At 40.1% G+C, this 16,049-nt stretch overlaps 1 protein-coding gene and 1 long non-coding RNA gene across 12 annotated transcripts in view; one reads left to right on the top strand and one right to left on the bottom strand.

Annotated features, from left to right (window-relative positions):
• The window catches only part of PPP2R5E (protein phosphatase 2 regulatory subunit B'epsilon), a 90,582-nt gene that overhangs the window by 54,862 nt on the left and 19,671 nt on the right, over window positions 1–16,049 (bottom strand). The window lies entirely within an intron of this gene.
• Window positions 479–14,762, top strand: LOC310678001. The gene is made up of 3 exons (XR_014511554.1): window positions 479–693; window positions 14,163–14,207; window positions 14,576–14,762. It is a non-coding gene; the product is annotated as an uncharacterized lncRNA (long non-coding RNA).

Raw genomic sequence — 16,049 nt, 5'->3', positions numbered from 1 at the left:
CAAATCAACGGGGCATGCTCTCACCTGCCAAAAATGTAAAGCCTATGTTCTCAGATGAGAAGGCAAGAAAAAAGTTTAGGAAGCACAACAGCGTGCGAGGCAGGAATGAGTAAACAGCTCATCTACTCCACTGATGGTTCCAGCTGTCACATCCATTTTTTAAAAAAACGCCATTATGAAAGAAGAATCATATGATATTTCACCAAAGATGCTCATAAGGCTAGGCTCCAACAGCCGATATGTCTGTTAACACCATCCCTTCCTTTCCTGTGTATATACTTGGAGGTGAACACAGTACTTGCATGCATAAATTCATAATTAAGCAATGACTAATAAAAAATTACCTGTCACACAAACAGGATGACATACAACATTTCAATTAACCAATCATTCAACAGAAATGGCTTATGTTTCATAATCATATGCAGCCTTGACTTCCTGCACATCCATTTTACTTACAAAGTTTGTTATTCAAACAGTAACAAGATGTCTTAAGTTTCTTGTAAAAAAGAAACCCAACAACAACTGTTCAAAGTCTGAATCGTGGGAGTAGTAGAACCTCAGGAAGAATTTGGGGAAAATACTGTTCCATCTACAACCATTCTTCCATCCTCTGGACAGAATAACTTGTTCCAAATCATACTTTTCCCTTTCTTGGGAAGACAAGGAGAACACAGTGGCAGCAAGAACAAGGTATGTCTGAATTATTAATACGAATATTCTCATATGGGAATGCAAATTATGTTATTTTCAATACGTGTGTAGCTTTAATGTGGGTCCAGAAACAGACCCCTAACTAAATCAAAATTAATCTTTGTTTTACATTTCTGTCTCATTCTGCCTCCTTCCTTCTTCCCTCTTTACGTCTGAAATCTTGAAAATAATTGTGAAATCTTTCGCCTATTTTGAAACAGAAATGCCTAATCCAAACATAAATTTATAAAGACAAATGTATTAGAAATGAAGTGGAGAAACAGCTGTTTACAATTTTCTGTACTTTTGTTACAGTAGACATGTTCTAGAAAGGAAAAACCCAGCAACACCACACATAACCTAACGCATCAATATTTAGGTTCAAAAAGCTTATTTTATAATTCCACTTAGCCTGAACAAATACAGTCACATTTTTTATTACCTTTGAAGAGTTCTTAACACAGCTAGCCACAGGGAAGAAAACAGACATGGCTTCATACAGGAGAATCATGGACATGTTATGTTACTGTCTTTGTCAAATTTTCAGAACAAACCCAGGCCAAATACCATTTGTCTTTGTCAGAGCATCTTCAACCCTTCTGTCACCCTCACATGTGTACAACACAGGATTCATTCTAAGGTCTACATTTCTGCATATTAAACTAAGGGGAGGGGCTAAACCAGACAATTAAGTAACAAAAGATGACAAGATGAGTATTGTAAGTTCTGGCCTCTGATTTCCAAGAGCAACAAAATCATAAACGTGTTACGTATTTAAACTTCCAAATATACTAACTGAAAGCACATTTTTAAAAATAAGACAAAGAAAAAATGACACAAATGCAGTTCTCCTGGGATTTGTTCTATCCTTTTAAAGGTTTGTGTTATTTTATTTACGTTTATCATTTTTTATTCTCAGATGTTTGCAGCTACATGTTTTCTATAGCATATGGGTGGGCTGATAAGCCTACAGACTTGATCCGGCCTCCAAAGCTGCTTCTAGCGGCCTGCCAGCCCTCTGCCAATATCAGGCACTTCTCTGCACCTTGGGAAAGTCCCGCTTCTCCCTCTTGCAGCGTCACTGGTCTTAGAGGTTCAGGAAATCGGAAGGAGAGCTCCTTTCTTTCCCCCATGTTCTAAGAGCTTCTTGCAATCGTGTGCTTTTCCAATATAAATGGAGCACTTCTCTTGCATTACTGGGTGAAGAGGAGAACGCTGGGCTGGCTGCTTTTCTTCCTCATTGCAGCACCTGGCTAGGAGCAGAAGTACCTCTTGTGGGGTGGCAGGGAGAAAATTTGGTATGTATATGAGCATGGCAAGGTTGACTGTCCATATGCCAGAATTAAGAGGGTTGGTTCACCCTCAGGGTGGCTCTCAGGCTGAAAAGGATTGCCCACCCAGCGCCCAAGGAAAGGAATCAGTTTTCCTTATCCAAGATAGACAGAAAGGAGGAAGTGCTTCAGTTCTCCTGCTGGTCTACCCCATATAACTGCTCTAAGAAACAATATGTTGAGGGTTAACATTATCTTACAACCTCAAATCATATCAGCACAATGGTGAGAACTATTACTTATGAATGATTACCCTGAATTAGCAACATGTGAAAATACCAGGGTGGATAAAAATCAATGGGTTTTTTTTAAAAAAATATGTTGTTTTTTATTCATGAGGAAATAAGGATTTGTTTTTAATTATGTAGCATGAGGCTTTATATGCAACGTTTAAAAATTTTGGTAAATGAATTCCATTAATCCGTTCACAATGTCATGCTCTTCCAGAGGTTTCTGTAAGATTATTTGGGGCAGTTTTTCTAATGAGAAGATATTACCACAGATGCTTGTTTTTGCAGTTCTCAAAAGCGTGAATTTGTGTCTGCAGAGATAACAAGACTTTTCTTCACAGGAAAAACGTTATAAAATAAACATACAGAGTTGAGGGGGGGGACCCTTAATCCCATTGTTCCTTTGCAAATTTATATACAGAGAATCAACCCCATACCTCTGAAATGCCAAATTCCAAGAGGTTCAATGAATAGATTGTTTGGAGTGGAATAGAGATGCACAGGAAGACAGGAGTGCCTGGCATGCTCTGGTCCATGGGGTCACGAAGAGTCGGACACGACTAAACGACTAAACAACAACAAGAGCTGCACAAGTAGCTAAAAGTGTGAAACAGTAAAAATGAAAGTGCAACCTTGTAAGCAGAATACGCCACAAGTCTTGGGAACTTTGTGTAATAATTGTGGAAGTCAGTTGCGTGTCTGTGCAGCTCAGACTTGAGGCAAGTGCTGAAGGCACTTCAGGGCTGGCACCCTCTTCCCAATCCTACTGGGTCCCAACAACTGCACTAACACTTAACTGTACAGAATAGGCACCTGAATGTAGAAGCAAATCCAAAGAGAGGGGGTGTGCAGAAACAGTAACTGGGATCTGTAAGTCCCTTAGCAAGACCTTGAAGTGCTTGCCAGTCAACTAATAAGAGTTCACTGGTTCCAGGCCCTTCTTCCCAGGGCTCGCCTGACATTGTCCATACAATAAAGTCTCTAACCACATCAGTTAACAAGCATGGATACATATGCCATAATGTTAGTGTTTTAGTTAAATAAATTGTTTAAAATGTTATTAAGGAAATGATTATTTTTCTCCTTCCAATACAGCAGAAATGTTGTCAAATTATAAAGTTATCTTATTAAATCTCACAATAATTTCATAATTTTCTGTCTATGTAGTTCTAATAGCATAACCAAATCAGTAATTTTTGATATAACTGTAAAAACTAGTCTGAAAATCTTTTATTCTGAAAATGAAACCTTCATCTGGTTGTAAATATTCAGATGATGATTTAAATAAAGTCTTGCTGACCAGTGGTTTAAATTGTTATTTAAATTGTGATTTCAATCGATTTGATTTAAATCAAATCCACCTTGGAAAATACTTTAGAAGATGTGATGATATAAATAATTCCACAGCATGAGCTGGTTAATAGGGAAAAGCAGAAGCACAAGAGAAACAGGCGGGAAGGGGAGGAGAAGAGGAGCCCAATGAGCAGCAAAGGCAGGTGGAAAGAGACAAAGCTCTGGCTCTTTCCCTCTCAACCTGCTGCAGCCACTGAAACCTTCAGTTCACTCAGGGACTGGTCAGGCTGCCTCTGCTCTGGCCGAATGCCACAGCAAACAGAGTGCTCCAGAACACCCTCTATAATCCTCGATTATGGGCAGGGTTTAATTCATACTGGAGCTCACTCCTGACATCTGTTTTCAATGTCAATGACCAATCCCTGGAACACATTAAAAAAAAGAATAAAAGATATTTTCTGCATTAAAACACTACCTATGCCCTGGTCACATTGTAGCTGCTGGAATTTCCCAGTTTTTACCCCCCACTCCATCACTCCTTTTCCCCATCAGTTCAGCCTTGACATTTTCATTCATATGTGTTCCAAACTGGATTTTCTGCTTCCTACGCTTTACCTGGCTCTTTAAAAAATCCTCATTAAGGAAAAAATTATCATGCCCTCCTAAGCTTCCAAAACAGTCCAGTCTTTCAGGTGTCTGCAAAGCCTGTGAATATATCTTACTCTTCCATCTTCCCTCCTAATTGCAAATCCTACTTTTCTCCCTTCCTGATCTCCAACTCAATTCTCTCATTAAAAAAACAACACGGCTGTATTGCCAAATGGGCAGCATTTTCTTACAAAAATAAAAGGTTCATGGCTTTGACATACATTACTTCTTTGAAAAACATTTTTTTTAATCATTTAAGCCTAAAACTAACAGTGCAGCAAACAGTGTTAACAAATAGGAATATCAATCACAACCGAGGCTTTTCCATGAGTCCTCAATGAGTACAACCAGACATGTCAAACAGTCCTTAGACACAAACCTGAATAGAAGGGTGATTGGGGGAGAAGTTGATCCTGCTGCATTTTTAAAATCATTTTCAAGTTTTTAATCTAATTCCAACATACCTCTCATCTGTGTTCAGAGCCATTCTTACACACGATGTCCCTAAGGACATTTCTGGTCATACCTTCAACTCATCAAAGGCACCTGACTTCTTCCAACATTCCAGGGGGTATGCTGCACATTTCTCCAACATATATACTTCTCCAACATGTATATATACAACATATAACTAATTTAAAAATACTAACCTCGTGTAAGTGTTTTAGGCACGATTCAAAGGTTAAAAAACATGTCACACTCTAGTGGCTGAATTTAATCACTACAACTAAAGAAGATGATTTTAAAACCTTGAAAGGGGCAAAGGTTGTGAAATTAAGAAAGAAAAGTGGTAAGAGGTAACAGGGAAAGAGAGGAAAATAAAAAGGGATTACAACTAATGCCATAATCCTAAATAATAATTACCATTTGAACCATATAGCACAAACTGAAATGTAGGAATGTCCAACTGTTGTCTCTAAATTAGCCATCAAATATGATTAATAGATTTCTCTAGCCAGACAGTATATTGTGGTTCTACTGTTGTCCTATACAACTCAGCCCACAATGCAGGATTAAGTGTGTTTTCCCCTCCTCCTCCTCCCCACTTCACCAATCCTCTGGAGAGGCTTTCCTGGGAATTGGGAAGAATGGAAAGGTTTGCTGCCCAAATTTGTCAACCACTCACACAGTGTTGGCTAATTCCCAAACAAGATAAATGTTTTTATCTTGCCAGCCACTGTGACACAACTCAACCTTTGTCAGAAAATCAACAACAACAACAACAGCTTCATGCCTGAACATCAGGTTATGGATACACAAATCAGCTGCTATTCATATCCCAATATTTAAAGATCACATTCTTGAAAGAATCTGATTCAGTTCCTGCCTTCTGCTTCATGTACAACTGGGAACTGCTACAATCCACCTCCCCAAAAATAATCAAGAGTAGGAGAAGGGACATAGCCCAGTGGTTGAGCACCCACCTTGCATGAAGAAGGTCCAAGATTAAATCCCCAGCATCTCCAGGTAGGGCTGGGAGGAACGGCTGTTTGAAATCCTGGAGAGTCGCAGCTAATCAATGTAGGCACTACTGAGCTAGATGGATCCAATAGTCTGACTCAGTATAAGGCAGCTTGCTGCCTTCCTAACATCATTGCTTTCTGGACTTAAGAGAGGCAGAAATGAAACACAGCCTACTGATTATATGGTTCCCCATCCATTTATCTTACTCCTAAGTCCCCTACCGGGGTGTATGAGGTGTTAGGTGAGGAGTACTACCTCTTTACAGGAGGCAGTGGAAGACAGGAGTCACAAAGTGTTGGACACGACTAAACAACAACAACTACCTCTAGTGAGGGATGCGTCATGTTCCTTCTGGGGTAGACTGTCCACCTTTGGTCCCTGCCCTGAACTCAGGCTCCTAGAAGCGGTCAGCATGTGACGGAGGCCATACTCCAGGCAATGACTTCTACTGGCCAGCTAAACCAGATGAGGGTAGCCAATGGCTCTCAAACCCTTGATGAGTTACGAACTTCCCCTGCTCCAGCGGATTGAGTGGATGACACCAATAATGGGTCAAATGGTCAATAAGGCAGTTTCTGCACATGCTGTAGAGCAGGCATGGTCAAACTCGGCCCTCCAGCTGTTTTGGGACTACAATTCCCATCATCCCTGACCACTGGTCCTCTTAGCTAGGGGATGATGGGGAGTTGTAGTCCCAAAACAGCTGGAGGGCCAAGTTTGGCCATCACTGCTGTAAAGGGAAGTGAGGGGCAGGTGGGCTTTGTCAACCTGGGAAAGTAGCCTATCTAGAAGGAAGACTCTTATCTGAAACTTCCACTTCATTGCAGGCTATCTTCGGGAGAATAAAGGGCTAGGGAGTAAACGCTACACAAATCCAGAGTGGAGTCCCTAAGGTAGCTGGATGGTGCCTTGTACAACTCCTTTCAGCAGCTCTTACAGCCAAGCTGGTACCAAATTTATTGCTCTGCTCTGTACCACATCAGTGAAGCCAAGAGGGGAGATCTTGTACTCTACGCAGCCCAGGACATCAGTACACACAACTCAGGCTTGTGCCTCCAGGGAAGTCACTGTCAGAACACGCCTGGGGGGCATCCACAGACCCCGGACTGAGACAAACCTCCCCGGGCATGTTCCTTGTGAAGTGCAGCACAGGACATTCATAAATCTTCTGGCCCGGCATGCAGCAGAGAAACATATCCAAAGATATAGGCACACTCAAACAACAGAGTAAAGCAGGAATGCTGTGGCTATGAGGTGTGGCATTTTAAGTAACTTCAGTTGTGCTAACGCTCCGGAGGTGCATCTCAAGACAGATGAATGCCAACAACAAGTCCCCCACAAACTGTACTCTAACTACCCATATGTATGAGCCCAATTCAGGCATCACATTTCCTACTCTCCACTTACTTCCATAGTACACTACAACCATATTCTGCAAACTCACAAACCACGATGTGAAATCATGCATTGGCAATCCTGCTTAGCAATTACTACAGTTACCCAACTCAGGCGTCAGAGAAAACCATGAACCAACTATGGTTTTATAGGAATTTCAAATCTGAAAACATATATGATCTTAGAAACAGCAAGGTCTGAAAGGATCATTTGTGGTGCTTTTTTTATTTGGCTTGCAGTTTTCAAAGGATATGCCATCATCACATTTTAAAGCTTATCTTTGCAAGCATGACAGCTTTTAAATGAAAGCTGGGATTCCCAGGATTCTAACAGGGTCTGTGAGCCACACAGAATGCATCAGAAAACCAGCCAGAGAAGCAGTAAAACTGTTGGATGACAAGGTTTAAAAAGGGATGCTGAAAGAAAAGGAAACTGTAGAGAAACTAAATGAATTCTTTTGCACAAGTCACTGCAGAAAATGTTAGAGACATACACATTCCTGAATCGTTTTCAGGGAGTACATTTGAAGAACTATGTTAAATGGAGGTGAGAGGATGCCATTTTAGAAATGATTGACAAATTAAAAAGTAGTCAGTCTCTTAGTCCAGGTGGCATTCACCCAAGAGTTCTTAAACTCAAAAATGAAATTGATTTACATATTTCAGTTAAAAAGCTGGCAAAGTCCTTATCAGAAGTGATTGGAAGGCAGCCAACACAACACCGATTTGTGTTGTTTTTTTTTAAATCCAGATGAATCTACGAAACGACAGGTCCTGTGAGCCTAGTGATGTTCCAGTTAGATTGTTGGGAAGCATTATTAAGGCTAAAGAAAGGATCAGCATGGCTTCTGAAAAGGGACGTTTTGCCTCACCAACCTTTTAGAATTTGTTGAGAGTGTCAACAAACTTTTAGATGTGGTGAGTGGTAGACATTATATATTTGGGTTTTCAAACGGCTTTTTACAAAATCCCTCCCCAAAGGCACCTAAGAAACTTTGTACAGGCATATCTTGAAGATATTGCAGGTTCGGTTCTGGACCACTGCAATAAAGCGAATATCGCAATACAGCAAGTCACACCTTTTTGTTTGTTTGTTTCCCAGTGCATCTAAAAGTTATGTTTACACTATACTGCAGTCTATTACACCAGTCCCACCTCCCTGGCTGCAGGGGCAGGAGGGGGAAATCCAGTTTCAGCCGTAGCCAGCTCCACCCTTGTGGCCAGAAGAGGGGCGGTGAGGCTGCAGGGGGCTTCCTTGCCCTGGAAGTGGCTGGGCTGCCTGCCCCTGAACCCATGTCTTTGTAAGGAGCAATATGTGTGAAGCACAATAAAACGGGGCACAATAAAATGAGGTATGCCTGGAAGAAGATGGCAAGTTGTGATATGAATTGTATGAAATCAGTAAACTGGTTTAAAAACAAGAAGCAGAGAACTGCAAAAACTGGACTGTTTCCATTGGAACCAGTGTAACTTAATATTCATGAGTGAGAATGAGTCAAGGGTGAATACTGAGGCCATCCAATCGGCAGTGGATACATCAAACCATGTGAAAAGGCAAAAGAATGGCAGATGAGATTCAAAGTATAGAACACGGGAAAAGAAAACATAACCTTCCTCCAAAGAAGGGCTGAAGGGGTTAAGACTTTTTCATTTAAATAGAACCTAACTATAAGAGGGGCTTATACAATTAGTTTTGGCAAAACTGAAGGGATAAATGAACTTCTAACACCAGAAAATTCACTCATCCAATGAATACAGATGTTGAATAGGCTAAGGATGCGCACACACACACACACGAAGTATTTCTTCCCACAATACTTATGGAATTCATCATCAAAAGGTAGCCAGTAAAATACAAGTATCCTACAGACTGACCAGCCACAGATTCCTTTACTCCTTTGGTTTCCAAATTCGGGCAGCCATTAGGCATATTTCAGGGGCCTCACATCACTGAACTCTTTTATACCTCAAGAGCATCAAATTCTTCACAAAAAGTTTTGAACAGGAAATTTCAAAATATGGTTGTGGACTCTCCTTCCTTGGAGGTTTTTAAGCAGAAGTTAGATGACCATCTGTCATGGATGCTTTAGCTGAGATTCCTGTATTGCAGGTGGCTGGAATAGATGACCCTTGGGGTCCCTTCCAGCTCTATAAGTCTATGATTCTATGTACTAATTGGCTATATTCCCAAGCATGCCGATTGCAATGTGAACTTTAATGAAATTTAATGTTTAGCCTTAGTATGGCTTCTATATGACTTTTATCTGCCCTAGATGTTCCTAAATGCCAGTTGGGTTTAATCTGCAAGGAGGAAACAGCATTATAGCACAACTGAAAATTGATTAATCCCTGGTAGTTATTCGCACATTTTTACCTTTATTCCCACCTATTTTAAGCAACCAGTTTAACAGCTCTTGTCTATATGATGTTTTGCCTTAATTCCACTATGTTTCCTCGTTTTTGCTCTGTTGAAATTGTTATTATGTCATTGTTATTAGACCATTTCTGTACTCTTTGACATATTCTGTAAATCACCCTTTTTATACTATAAACTGCCCTGTGATCTTTGGATGAAGGGTGGTGTATCAATTTAATTAATAAATAATAACAACAGTGATAAAAATAATAAAATTGTGCATTCAATGAAATATAATGCAAAAAATGGCCCATAAATGTGGGAGATTAATGAGCTAATAATGTGAGCCATCAAGCCCAGAATACTTGAGGGAAATACTTTATGCCCACCCTGCCTACCTCTAAGATCATCAGGTGGGGCCCAAATGTATACCGTATTTTTCGCTCTATAAGATGCACCAGACCACAAGACGCACCTAGTTTTTGGAGGAGGAAAACAAGAAAAAAAATATTCTGAATCTCAGAAGCCAGAACAGGAAGAGGGATCGCTGCGGAGTGAAAGCAGCAATCCCTCTTGCTGTTCTGGCTTTTGGGATAGCTGTGCAGCCTGCATTCGCTCCATAAGACGCACACACATTTCCCCTTACTTTTTAGGAGGGAAAAAGTGAGTCTTATAGAGCAAAAAATACGGTACTTCCCTCTGCTCAAATTTGAAAAAACTATGCAGGGGTGCAGAACACATTGTCTTCTATTGCTGTGAAACTGCCCTTAATAGATGCCTTATTTAGGTACTATTGATATGGTATGATATGGCATTCAATTGTGTGGTTTGTTTCAACTTCACTGCTACCTTGGAGCAGGATGGCAACCACCCATAACATCCAGGCAGAATGACAGAGCTGGAAGAGACCTTGAAACAAGTTATCTGGACCCATCTCAATCTGGCTTCAGGCGAGAGTCTGTCACTGATGGGCGACCTTTGAAAGGAGAGACATGGGGGAGTGTGATTTTCCTTAATTGCTTGGTGGCTTTGGGTACCATTGATCATGGCATCTTGCTGGACTGGCTCTGCAGGTTGGGAGCAAGAAGCATAGTGTCAAGGTGGTTCTGCTCATACCTGCAGGGTCAGCTGCAGAAAGCTCACTGTAGGATTTCAGCATAAGAGTTGTGTGGTTTTGCAAGATTCCATCCCCCAAGCCCAATGAAGTGACTCTGGAAGGCCACCCAAGAGTTTGGAGTGTGGTGCTATCAGTGTGCTGATGACACTCAGCTCTATTTCTCCCCGTCATCAGTCTGCTGAGAATGGGGCAGGTACTGAACCATTGTCTGGATTCGGTACCAAAATGGGTGAAACTGAATCGTGTTGTTCCTCCTATACCAGACAGGTTGCACCTACCATGAGAGAATTAGAGGTTCCTGGATGGGGATAGATTAGTTACAGTGCTTCATAATCTGGTAATTTCCACATGAATTATTGTGATGTTGTTGTTGAACATGAAGTTGCCCTTGAAAATAATCTGGAACACTTGCAGAGAGAATTTGGCTACAATAATTGTCTGATGTGGATATATGAAGCACTGTCACCCTGGGCTCCAATGGGAGGAAGGAAAGGATAGAAATTAAATAAAGGAATTGTTAGTCCTATTCTTCAAGAATGATGCTGGTTGTCTGTATCCATCTGGGCCCAATTCAAGTTCTAGTGCTCATGCTTAAGGAGCACTAGAAGTTGCACCAAGGAGAGTTATGGAAAAGCCTCACTATGCAAGCAGAGTTCTGTTCGCACTTTTCTGATTCCAACCAAGAATAACTGGGAATATGTCCCACTGAACTCGGTAGGACTTACAAAAATAAGTGGACAAGCACAGAACCTATGTAGAAAAACCTAATGTAAAGCATATTAAAAAATAATTTAGTAGCATTTGTTCAGGAATTTTAGCATTAGTGAACCGATATTTCACAAGAGACAAATTCAGAAATGTATAAAAGATAGCTACAAGAATATGAACTATTTCTCCACAAGATGAGAGAACATCCTGAAGCATTGTATTATTTTTTGGAATACAAGGTTCAAATAGGGATGAATCCCCCAGTTCCATAAACTACCTCTGACATTAACTTTTCAGTCTACATAATAATTCTTGTTCCTGACACAATTATTAGTCCTTTAATTACCCAGAGTTCCACCTAAATCAATGATGTTCTGGCAGGAGGTCAAAAGCGCCACCTGTGCCGATCCATATTCAGACTAGCATGATAGCATTAAGAGGCAAATTACTACCACCCCCCTGAGTAGTTGTACAACTTACCTAGTGAGTAAATCACAGCCCTAACTTCAAGAGCTGCTTGAGTGCCATTCACAACTGCTGCTCCCTGCAGGTTCCCCCTTAACAAACGGTCTACCTATACAACATTCTGCTTTGGAAAGTTTCCTGTGCTTTAATCTGTGGTTCTCAAACTTTGGCACACAGACTCTCCTTCCAGACCTGCAGGCCAACAATACATTTCCATCACGACCTTTTATCATGTATTTACCAATCCCCTTTAAATACATTGTCAAAGTTTAAATCTATCTCAATGCACTCCACTTGCTAACAGAGGAAAAACAGAGGTTTTTATTAACAAGGTGAAGTTTACAATCTGCTCTGGTCAGGTGAAAGGCAAGCAGGCAAGATGGGACTATTTCCATGCATCTACCAGTGAGTGCAGATGTCTGTGAGACTAATGCCCAAATGACTCCAAGGCTCACTTTTGCATCGCAACCTGGGGATTCATGGAACCGTGGGTTGTTTGAGAATAGGACAAATATTCTCACCCTGCCCATTCTTTCTTCTTGTCATTATCCAATGTCATCTGTCTGCCTTCTCCACCAACCCTCCAAGTTGCAAACTCCTGCTCTTCATGTTACTCAGATAATTCATTACAAAGAAGGTTGCATTACACAAGTCATTACTTCCTAAGCATTTGTCTATTCCCTCGATTTCTTCCTGTATGTATCAAATCTACCTCCCTTATTTTATAAACAAAGCCCCACATTTAGTGCAAAATCCTTTATCTAAAGTGATGAAACTAACATTAATCACTTCCACCATGCCATTTTAATTTAGCTATGTCTTCAGCCTTTTATTGACCCTGGGGAGAATTACCATAATTTCCCGTATATAAGACTAGGTGTTTTCCCTAAAAAATAATGTCAAAAAATAGGGCACGTCTTATACACGGACATATCTCCCATTTTCTTAAATCTGACTCCCCAAAAATAGGAGGTGTCTTATACAGGTGTCTTATTCTGTCTTATAGACAGAAAAATACGGTATTACTAATGGTTTTAACTCTGCAATTTTGCTCTGGAATTAGCTTACGAATATCATCATATATACTAATACAATATCATCAAATAAACAAATATAATTGCCACATGTGTTGCGGAAGTCCAACTAGCATCTAATGCCACTGGTCCCATGCAGCAGAACATCCTTCCAGCACAGAATCAACAGGCATTTCACTTTCAGGCGTCTCTGAACCTTTTTATAATGGCAGGCCTGTGTAGCTGTTTAATTCTTAATTCTTGATTATCTGTTTTGTTTGTAATGGTGTTTATGTTTTAATGCTGTACACTGCCCTGATATTTTATGATATGGTATTACAGAAATACTTTTATAAATAAATAATGGTAAACTCAATTGGAGAATTGAGTGCTGAGCCAGAAGTGCCACATGCAAAAGAGCCAGATATCAGCAAGCTTGGGGAACTCAATTGTTTTCATAAGTAATTAAAAACTGGAGGGGGGGGGACCCTAAAAAGGGGAGGGGTAAAAAGACCAGTTGAGATGGTTAGCAGAAAACTTGAGGAAATTGAATGATGCAGCCTAAAAGGCATAGCTAGAACCTTGAAAAGGAGCACACCACACAGAACCATTTCCTTGCAGGTCTCACTTATAATTAATCATGAACAAGCACATGACAGGTACTGGCCTGGTCCACAAGTCAGAGTAATCAGGGATAGCTAAACTCCAGATGTTGCTGGTCCTCTATCATAATCCCCTAAACTATCACCCATCATACTGGCAGGGCTGATGGAAACTGAATCAGACAACATATGCAGTGCCACTGCTCAGCTAGCCCTGCATGATGGTTTCTTTTGAACTATGGTTTGATGTGAACAAAGAGCAGGCTGATGCAGGCTGCTCAAGACATTCCCACTGCAGACAAAATACGCCAGTCTGCTCTTTTATTTATTTGGTTTTTTTAAAAAAATATTTTTTATTAAAGATCTGTGTTACCCAGAACCCAAGATCATGGTTTGTTTCCTCCATAGCTTGTTTTAAACCATGGTTTAATGTCATGTTTCACAAAACCTTCCACTGCCTCTATCAGATAACTTCTATAGCGCTTCACTATGGCAACAAACATGATTAATGCATCTCACAGTAATATTATCAAAGCTAATTTTATGATGAAAGCAGCCTTTTCACAGGAAAAGGCAAGCTTTCAGAAACTGTCAAAAACCATTATTAAAAGCTAACTTTAGATATGTTGGGGTGTGTGTGTGTGTGTGTGTGCGTATGTATATGTAGGTGGTATTTACCATGGCCATATATTTGTATGCAGTCAATAATGCCCTTATGAGTGTGGCAGCCTACCTTTCATTATAGATCTTGGGGGTTTTTTTAATAAAAAGGCTGTCACTAACAAAAGGGAATTATTTGCTAAGATCATGGTAAATAACTGTTGGCAATTTGACTGTCTCAACCCTAGGCCAATTCTAAAGCAGCCTCAGAAGGAGAACAAACAACAGTTTGGGTAAGACCTATAATCTTTATAAATTTTTATAGTAATTCATACCTCTCTCTAATGTATAGATCAATAATACAAATACTGAAGCAAGACTATAGATAGAAGCTATGAACAAGAGTAATATACCGGTAAATTGAATAAAACATTTGAAGGAGTAAGACCATTGAAGTGCATTTTTACAAATTTGCAGCTACAGAAATGACTGGCCATGATGAGCACCTAGGTTTAAGTTTGCTAAAATACAAATCAAAGTAGTTAACAAGGTATTAAATCCAAGATCCTTGAAACCTTGGAAAAACCTGAATGAGGGCCTTTGCAGACACGGTTCACAGATCCCTAATAAGCCATCGTTAAACCACCGTTTCTCATTTCAGATGTAACGGGGAACTGTAATTCAGATAACTGGGATCAGTGCTGTAAAGCTGGCCCACAAAGGGAAGTGGCTTGGGAGAAGACATATGGGCAACACTCTCATTCGCAGTTCGCTGAAGTATGCAATGCTGTGTCCAAATCGGGCCAATATGAAATCTGAGAACAATAAATTTCCAGACGTCTTTCTTACTTTATGCCTCCAGGGATATGGGTTCAAACATCACCATCTCACAGAAGGGAAGCAAACGGCCAAAACCTTTTTTAAAATTCATGTAGCACAGTGGCTACACAAACTAAACTACAAATCAGAAATCCCCACTTCAAATCTTCCCATTCATTAGGTAATCTTAAACCCACCCCATCCACAGCACCTCCCACATCTGCATCTAAAACCTGTCTGATATGAACATACTATTTTCATTTTACTTAACAAAATGTTTCATTCCAGAATTGAGTTCTGGTAAGTTCCAGCTGAAAAAAGCCCTGAATTGATCTATATTTAGCCCATCGGGAGTTTCTGTACAAAAAATTAAAAGTCCAAGATGAAGAAATCGGGGGAGGGGGCACCTCCAGGTAATGTTTTGCTAGCACTTAGGCACTTTGCTAAACTAACTTTCAAATTCTTAAGAGTGACAGAACTATGACTAAGGAAGTCCCCATTCAAATCTTACTACAGCCATTAATTTGCTAGGTTGGCTTAAACTAAGCAAATCACAATTCTCTTAGCCTAGGTCCCCCCCCAAGCAATACGGGGATACAAATACAGACCTACATTATCTCAGTAACCCTTACAGCAGCCCTGTTAAGTATGTGACATGCTCTGAACACTTAAGAAATACAATATATAAACACAATTATTAAATATTTATTCACACTTGTGCAATGTAGTGCTGGTATCAAGAAATCTGAAACATTTTCTCAGTCCTGTAACTGTATAATGAGTTCCTCCATTACAGGCATGTGAAAAATTATACACCACATGAAACTCAGTATTCCTATTATATGACCAAAGAATAATATTCTAAACAGAACAAAGGCCAACCGCAGACAATGTGCTCTTCATATACATTGCAAGCTTGAAAGCTGATGCGACCACATTCTGCTTATTTTCCAATTATTTTATCAACCAGTTAATCTTGTATTTATTTGTTTTAAAAAGTATTATCAGAAACGTATACATACATGGATATTTAAGTTTACCATTTCAGACTACAAGTTTCTTCCAATAATAATAATTAAGAGCTGCATTGTTTTGTACTAAATATGAGGAGACATTAAATGATGTCCACCTGCTTGCACAATGGGACTTCTAGCTCTCATCTCCCTGCTGTAGCCCCTCAAATATGCTCAGAAATTGCTCCAGAGTAGGACTGGGCGATGTTAGGTTTTCAACAATGTGATGTATCACCAGAAAAACATTGCAGTTTGGCTATAAACCGCCATGTTGAAACAAGCTGCATTGGCCCAGTTGGCAGT

The sequence above is a fragment of the Podarcis tiliguerta genome (genome assembly GCF_965153285.1).
Source record: "Podarcis tiliguerta genome assembly, chromosome: 1".
In the NCBI taxonomy this organism is placed as follows: domain Eukaryota; kingdom Metazoa; phylum Chordata; class Lepidosauria; order Squamata; family Lacertidae; genus Podarcis; species Podarcis tiliguerta.
Note: the sequence above shows the minus strand (reverse complement) of the source record. Positions and strands in the feature narration are given on the sequence as shown.